Source organism: Choloepus didactylus, chromosome 7 (assembly GCF_015220235.1).
Source record: "Choloepus didactylus isolate mChoDid1 chromosome 7, mChoDid1.pri, whole genome shotgun sequence".
Classification (NCBI taxonomy): Eukaryota; Metazoa; Chordata; class Mammalia; order Pilosa; family Megalonychidae; genus Choloepus; species Choloepus didactylus.
Genome location: NC_051313.1, coordinates 119047365 through 119054686, shown reverse-complemented (window position 1 = coordinate 119054686; position 7322 = coordinate 119047365). Strand labels below are relative to the sequence as shown.

The following is a 7322-nucleotide window of genomic DNA, read 5'->3' as shown; positions in this document are numbered from 1 at the left end:
AGAATATTAAAAAACCTGCACTCCTAAATGAGTTAAATTGAATAAAAGAGAAGAAATAATAATAGGTGAAATCCAATGTCACCGCAAACAAAGAGTTTAGTCCACTTACTAGAATCTCAAGAAATTCCTGCAAGGTAGAATGTAGGTTAGAATGATAGGAGGAAAGACCTGTGATTTGTTGCACAGAGGGGTGGAGGCTACATGGCAAATGAGCACATTCCAAATGGAATCAGAAAACACCTCCTAGTTCATAGAGGAAGATGTAGGGGAAAGTGAAGCATGAAGCCCTCAATAGTTTGAAATATGAATCCAGTAATTCTAGGGCTGGTTCTACACAGATGGGAAACCCCACCTAGAGCCTCATGGTGTAAAATTAACTGAGATTGTCTTTGATGGCTCTTGTCCATAAACTTTCATTTAAGATAGCACCAAACTCAGACCATCAAGACCTCACAAAGCAGGAAAAATCAAGATGAAGAAAAGGGCGCCACATGGTGCTACAACTTCATTTTTAAAGTGTTTGGAAAAAATGCAGATGTTTAAAATTCTGGTGCTTTTGAGAGCATGGCTGAAGAACTTGCTGAGTTGGAAGTAAGAAGTAGTAAAAACAAAGATGTTACTTGGCTCCTAATAGTAGACACCTCTTTGAGGACAGGGCCAACCTAAAATATAGAAAGTTTCCCGAAAAATAGGAGCTTTTTTTTTTTTCCAATTTCTCCCATATCCTAGTCACCCAGAACATAGTAGATGTGGAGGGTTGTGCGGCAGGATTTGGTGGGGTATGGCACATAAACACTTCCCGGGGCAGTGTCGGTTAATATGATACAAAGGACACCACCAGCCAGCAACTACCCTCAGTAAAGCAACCCCCCAACTCCCATCTCCTTATCCCTCCCCAAAGACACACATCTGTCAGAGTGAACAAAGGTTTCTGTTTCTATCCCTTCCCTCCATCTACAGAAAGAAGATTCCCTCTGCTCCATTGTGAATCTATGTCTCTAGACAATTCAAAACAAGGGAATTTTCCAGGCTCCTTCCAGTCCTTTTCATAAAAATACTTTCAACTAGCAACTGAGGTGTCAGCTCAGGGAATTTTTCTGATGGGCTGAAACATGATGCAGCATGGTTTAGGTTTGGGTTGCTCCTAAATGGTTTCTTCCAATAGTTCTCTTTCGATTGCCTTCTTTGCGCAATTCTCATCACTGTTCTCTCCAAACAGCCACTTCTGAGGACACCCTTAGAAGAGGATGACCGTGAGGAAAGCTCTGATTCTAGGGGTCCTCGCTCTGAGCAGCCTGATGAGCCCCTGTGGGTGTGAAGATATTGTCGATGAGTACCTGGATGAGGGATGTGGATTTCCGAATTGTGAAAGAGAATCGAAAACACAATAACAGTGAATTAGTTTGTTGAGACGTAGTAGTCTATGAAACCTCAGTTCTCCCTCAGTCTGGACTGTTATGCTTATTTTCCCTCCATGAAAACCCCACCCCCAAATCTATGCTTAGTTGGTAGATTGAACTGAATTTCATAGTTTCCCCATACCATTGTACTGTTCACAGAGGGCATCACTCTTTCTAATGTCAGAACCCACTAAGATGCTCCTGAAGGTTTTTTGGTATTGCTTTATGATATCTGCTGAGATTAGAGACATTTCTCCAGATATATTGCTTTCTTATAACAGCAATTTATGAATCTACTACACTTAACCAATTCCAAACTCTTTTTCAAAGCCATTATTAGTTTTATTTTATATATCTGATTCCTTGGGACAATGAGATTCATACATTTTCTGTGCCACATGGAAAGTAGCATGTCCTTTTCTTTGTTTTCAACATAACATATAATTTTCCCAATTTGGAGTTGGGAGGTAAAGAGGAGGAATTTTATTGAAGATTAGGGAAATAAAATTAATTAACTGAGTGCCATTGAGCAATTTTGTAGTCAGTTTACCACATTGAGCTTCAGATTCCTCAAAAGATAATTAAATGATTGACTCATTGTTCTGGGGAACAAATAAATAATATAGGTATTTAGATGTATTTTAAATAACAAAGAGCTATGTAAATGCCAACGTATATCATGATTGTTTAAAGTATATCTTCACGTTTGCTTGTTTCAGAAAGTTGGGATAATGTCTGATGGAAAACCTAGTAACTTGAATTGGGTTAGTTTCAACCTGTCAACCCAAACTACCTAAACTACAAGTCACCTCTAGTAAAGCCCTAGAAAGAGAGGACAAAAATTAATTTTTGTTAAGTAAATAATTATATGGTTCTGTAGCCTTCCCTGCTTTTTCGCTTTGTTTCCTCACAGCCTTCTTAATCTACGGCTCATTCTACTACATTCCAGTCTCATATCTAGACCTTTACCCTCAAGTGTAATGGACGTTGATGAGAACTATTGAAACCTAAAGCAAGAAGCCAAGCAAAGTGAAATGTGATGAAATTTTCAAAACTTTTCCTAACCATGATTCATTCATTCAACAAATATTTAGTGAGGTGCCAAGCACTCTCCCAGGTACTTAGCACATATTGCTGTATTAATCAAGTTTCCTACCCATAAGAAACTTATATTCTTGCAATGAGAGACAGATAATAAAAAATTAGTATATTAAATAAATAAATTCTATACTATATTAGTATGTGATAAATGCTATGAAAAAAAATGTAGAACTGGGTATCGGGAGATTGAGGAGATAGAGCTAAGGCTGCAATTTTTAAATAGGGTAGTTCAGGATGGACCTCATTGAGAAGGTAAGATTGAGTTAATATTTAAAAGATTGAGGGAGTTAACTTTGGGAATGTCAGAGAAAGAGCACTCCTGGGACAAAAATGATCCAAAGCAAAGTCCCTAATATTGGAGGGTTCCTGGGGGGCAGGGAGGGTTAAGGGACATCACAAAAGTCAGCATAGCCAAGTAAAGTGAGTGACGGTGAGAGGAGTAGGATCATAAATCAGAAGAAACAAAAGACCAGATTGTATAGGACTTTATAGATCTTGTAAGGACTGGCTTCTTTTTCTGGGGGAAATGGGGACCACTGCAGGATTTCCAGATGAAGAGGTACGGGATCTAATTAATGTTTTAAAAGGAGCACTTTAAATGTGATGTTTAGAATAGGCTGCTGGAGACAGTCTTACAACGTTGGTAAGAATATCTTACAAACCTTATCAAACCTTGTAAGATATTCTAATACGGGCTCATTTTGGCACAGTCATACTGAATTGACTCTCAGTCTACCCAAAAGTCCATAGACATATAAATTGCCTAACTGAGAGAAAACAGAAAGAAAAGGCTTGCTACTGTGTTGCCTTAAATCTATCATCAGGCCCCAAATGCAGCTAAAGATTGAGTCAGAAAAAGTGAGGAGTTTGGTGAATCCACCGATTAGAAAGAAAAAAGGAAAGAGGGAAGTCCAAAGTCCAGAAAAACCAAGAACTCAAAACTAGAATCATTACTGTGAAAATAAAACAAAAAACGAATAAAAGCCTTGTTACTTTTTGAAGGATTTTTCTGTTGCTTCTGTCATTGCTGCAGCCTGTCATATTGCCCCTTGTCTTTGGGAGAATAGGGTATTACATATCTATCTTTGGAAACTGTGAGGAAAGGATGAATGAACGACATCCTATTAAAAGGCCAACCTTCAGGATGGGGAAGAATGGGGAAGCAGACTGTAGCCCTGAGATAGAAGGCTTAAGAATTAGAAGCATCTGTTCACTCATTTAGTCATTCATTTAATGAATGTTATTGAATTCCCACTGTGTACCATGCACTCTACTAGGTACTAGAGGCAGAGAAGTGGATAAGACATAACATCCCTATACTCCAAGGAGTAGACATTATCTTGGAAAAGCCAATGTACATGAAAAAAATTGTAGTGAATTAAAATAAAATAGGAGGTTTTTTCACAACGTCATGCTGCCTCGGCATCTCCCACCCCATTGGTAGTGATGTGCGGGGCTTTGCAGTATCATGAGGCCTCAGCGTCTCAGACCCTGTCAAGTTCTGCAGTGACCACCCATGACACCTGCTTATACAAGATGAACAACTTCTCCCTCTCCCCCCCTACGTCCAACAGAGTCTGCGCCCCTGCAGAAGTCAGACACAAATTCTCCAGTTTCCACTCCAGCTTGACGAACCACTGCAGCTCCACCCCATAATGCTGCGAAGGCACAGTCCAGGCCAGCTGTAACCTTTTGCTCCCCATCTGCCTGCTTGAGCCTATGCTCCTAATGTGTTTCCCCGTGGGGCCCCGCAAGCCGACTACCCCTCCGTGTTCTAGGACCTCTAAGTACTAACAAACTTTTCTTTCATCCTTCCCTAGTATCATTCTTCCTTGCTGCATCTGGATATCCACTGAACGATTCTAATTCCTTACAATACAACAATTTTCAAGAGAATTTTTAAAAACTGACTTCTAAGATGGAAGAGACAGAAATGGGGATTTTGACCTCAGAGTGTGCCAAGTATGAACCTACATATTTGGAACACAGTTTCTCATGTTTTTTGATTTACTGAAGCTATCTTCCTCCTTCTTTATCCCACCCGCCCTCTCTCGTCTCCCCACTCTGGAATGGTTGCCCATCAGCTGACCATGTGGGCACTTATGGCACAAATGTCTACCAGACATATGGTCCTTCTGGCCAGTTTACTCATGAATTTGATGGAGATGAGCTGTTCTATGTGGACCTGGGAAAGAAGGAGACTGTGTGGCAGCTGCCTGAGTTTAGCAAATTTACCAAGTTTGATGCTCAGAAGGCGTTAAATAACATTGCCAAGGTGAGAAAAAATTTGGACCAGCTGATAAAAGATTCCAACTTTACACCTGCCACAAATGGTAAGTGTCTGCACCTCTGCCTATCTTCACTGCATCTACCTCTCATTCCAGGTCTCTTTCTTCCCAGGGATAGTTACCCTTCCCATTTCACTGTAAATTCCTCCCCCTTCCTAGTCAATTCCTTGGCAAGTAATGGATCTGCAGCATATGCCTTTAATCTTTAAATGCCCTCCTCTGAGTTCCATGAGACATTTCTTGTATCCCTATATGAGCATGTACCCACAGGCTTTCTGGCCTAAGAAGCACACGTGGACACATGCACACAAACACACACAATGCCCTGTGAGTTCCCAAAGAGAGGAAAGTGTTCTAAGCTTCATGGGGATAAAGAGGAAAGGACACAGGAAATATCTCACTAGCAACTGGGGAATTGTGAATGGGGGGTTTCTTCCAAGGCAAAGTTGTCAGAAATTCAAACCAGTGCTGTCTCTTCACTGTAGAAGTTCCTGAAGTGACTGTGTTCCCCAAGTCTTTGGTGATGCTGCGTGTTCCCAACACCCTCATCTGTCTGGTGGACAACATCTTTCCTCCTGTGGTCAACATCACTTGGTTTTACAATGGACACTTAGTTCCAGAAGGTGTTGCTGAGACAACCTTTTACTCCAAGAGTGACCACTCCTTCCTCAAGTTCAGTTCCTCACTTTCCTCCCAGCCCTCGATGACTTCTATGACTGCCAGGTGGACCACTGGGGCCTGGAAGAGCTGCTCCTCAAGCACTGAGGTATGTTTAAATCCCATCATTGTTTGTAAGCCCTCTGATTCTATCCCAAATCCACATTATCTTTCCTTTGAGCCCTTAACCCCCGGGGCCACAACTTTATGCCCCACATTTGCAAAGTTTTGTAACAGAAGACCAAACTCATCTTTCAAAGTCCAGGTGTCTTGCGCATTTCCAAACACACATCACTCTCCCCAAACAGACACCACACCATGTCCTTTGACCCTGTAAGTTTCTTTCCTTCTCAGAACCCAAGATTCCAATCCCTGCGTCAGAGCAGACAGAGACTGCGGTCCTCACCCTGGGGCTGGCTGTGGGCCTCGTGGGCATCATGGTGAGTACCATCCTCATCATCCAAGGTTTGTACTCAGGAGGTGTGTCCAGGTGCCAAAGGGCCACCTGAATTACACCTAGAAAATGCAACAGCAAGGACTCAGGTGTGTCATATCTGGAGCAATGTTACTGGAGTTACTGGAGCTGTGGGTGGAGGACTGACATTCAAGAGACTTAAATGTGTTTGAAAAAAAATTGTGGGCAAATTGGAGAATGGGTTGACCTCAGGGCACTAATCTCTTGCTACCTGCTGTTTCAGGTAATCAATCTTTACAAGGAAGAAGAGGAATGGTTCAGAGGCTCTAGTTCCCTGCCTTGGCCTTGATGTTTGACTTAGACCTATTCTCTGTTCCAATCCTCATATTTTTCCTTCTACACCCTCTTCCCCTCCACCCCTCCATGCTTGAGTGGAATTTATGGAGAATTTCTCCTTATAAATTCTTCCCACTTACTCTTCTATTCATCTCTTACCTTTCATAGGATGAGTCCTGATCCAATAAATCCCTTTCCATGGTGTTTTTGTTTAGAGTTACTTTTTCTCTGTCTTATTGCTAGGGCTAATTCAGGTCATACATAAGAATGGGAGTCCCTTATGTTGGAAGTTTGGCATATAGCCATATTTAAATTTCTTTCTCAGGTCATGTTCTATGTCTAGTAACAGAGACAACCAAAGTGTCAAACCAATTTTGTAACATAATAGGTTTTTGTTTTATCACTTCCTGTACTTCCTTTTTGCTCTCTTTCCTTACCCATTTAGGAATCAGTGATGATATGCATACTTTCTGCCCTCAGTGTAGTGTTTTTATATATATTTTTTAAAAGCAATGCTTAACTTTCAAGTTTTAAAATAGTACTCTAAAAGCTACAGAAGAGTCAGTAAATTGGCATAAAGTATTTTAAACCCAAAAATTAGATTTTGAGAACAAACAGCAAAAATTTTCACCTTACATTTTGGATTTGTGAAGAATGAGGAACAATATGAGAGGTTTCTTCCCCACTTTCTACCCTGGATGAGATAAGAGCTCTCTAGATTGGGAAAAGACAGAAGTTAGACATGAGAACAACAGAATGAGATGATACATGTATCTCAGGAAGTGTTCCACACTTTGATCTTATTTGGGTTAACATCAATGAGAAAAGGAGATAGAGGCCACAGATTGGCTAATGGGAACTATAGCAGAGGCAGCTGGAGGTTTCCCTGTAGGCACCATCAATTGGCAATAGCATAAATAGAATTTAAATTCACTCCCTGCTCAAACTCATACATTATGATTATTGACAACACTCTAATTTGAGTTGTTTGTATTATGTAAGACTTTGTAGATTATCTGAGACTTCATTAATATGTTAATGCCACATATTTCAAATTTACATACAGTATAATCCTTTAGTAGCCACAGAATAGATTGTTGAGATGATGTTCCCATTCAGGCAAAT

General features: G+C 40.6%; 1 pseudogene; it reads left to right on the top strand.

The window, feature by feature from the left end:
- The first annotated feature begins 1247 nt into the window (after positions 1 to 1247).
- LOC119540127 lies at positions 1248 to 5554 on the top strand (annotated as a pseudogene).
- Positions 5555 to 7322: the final 1768 nt, after the last annotated feature.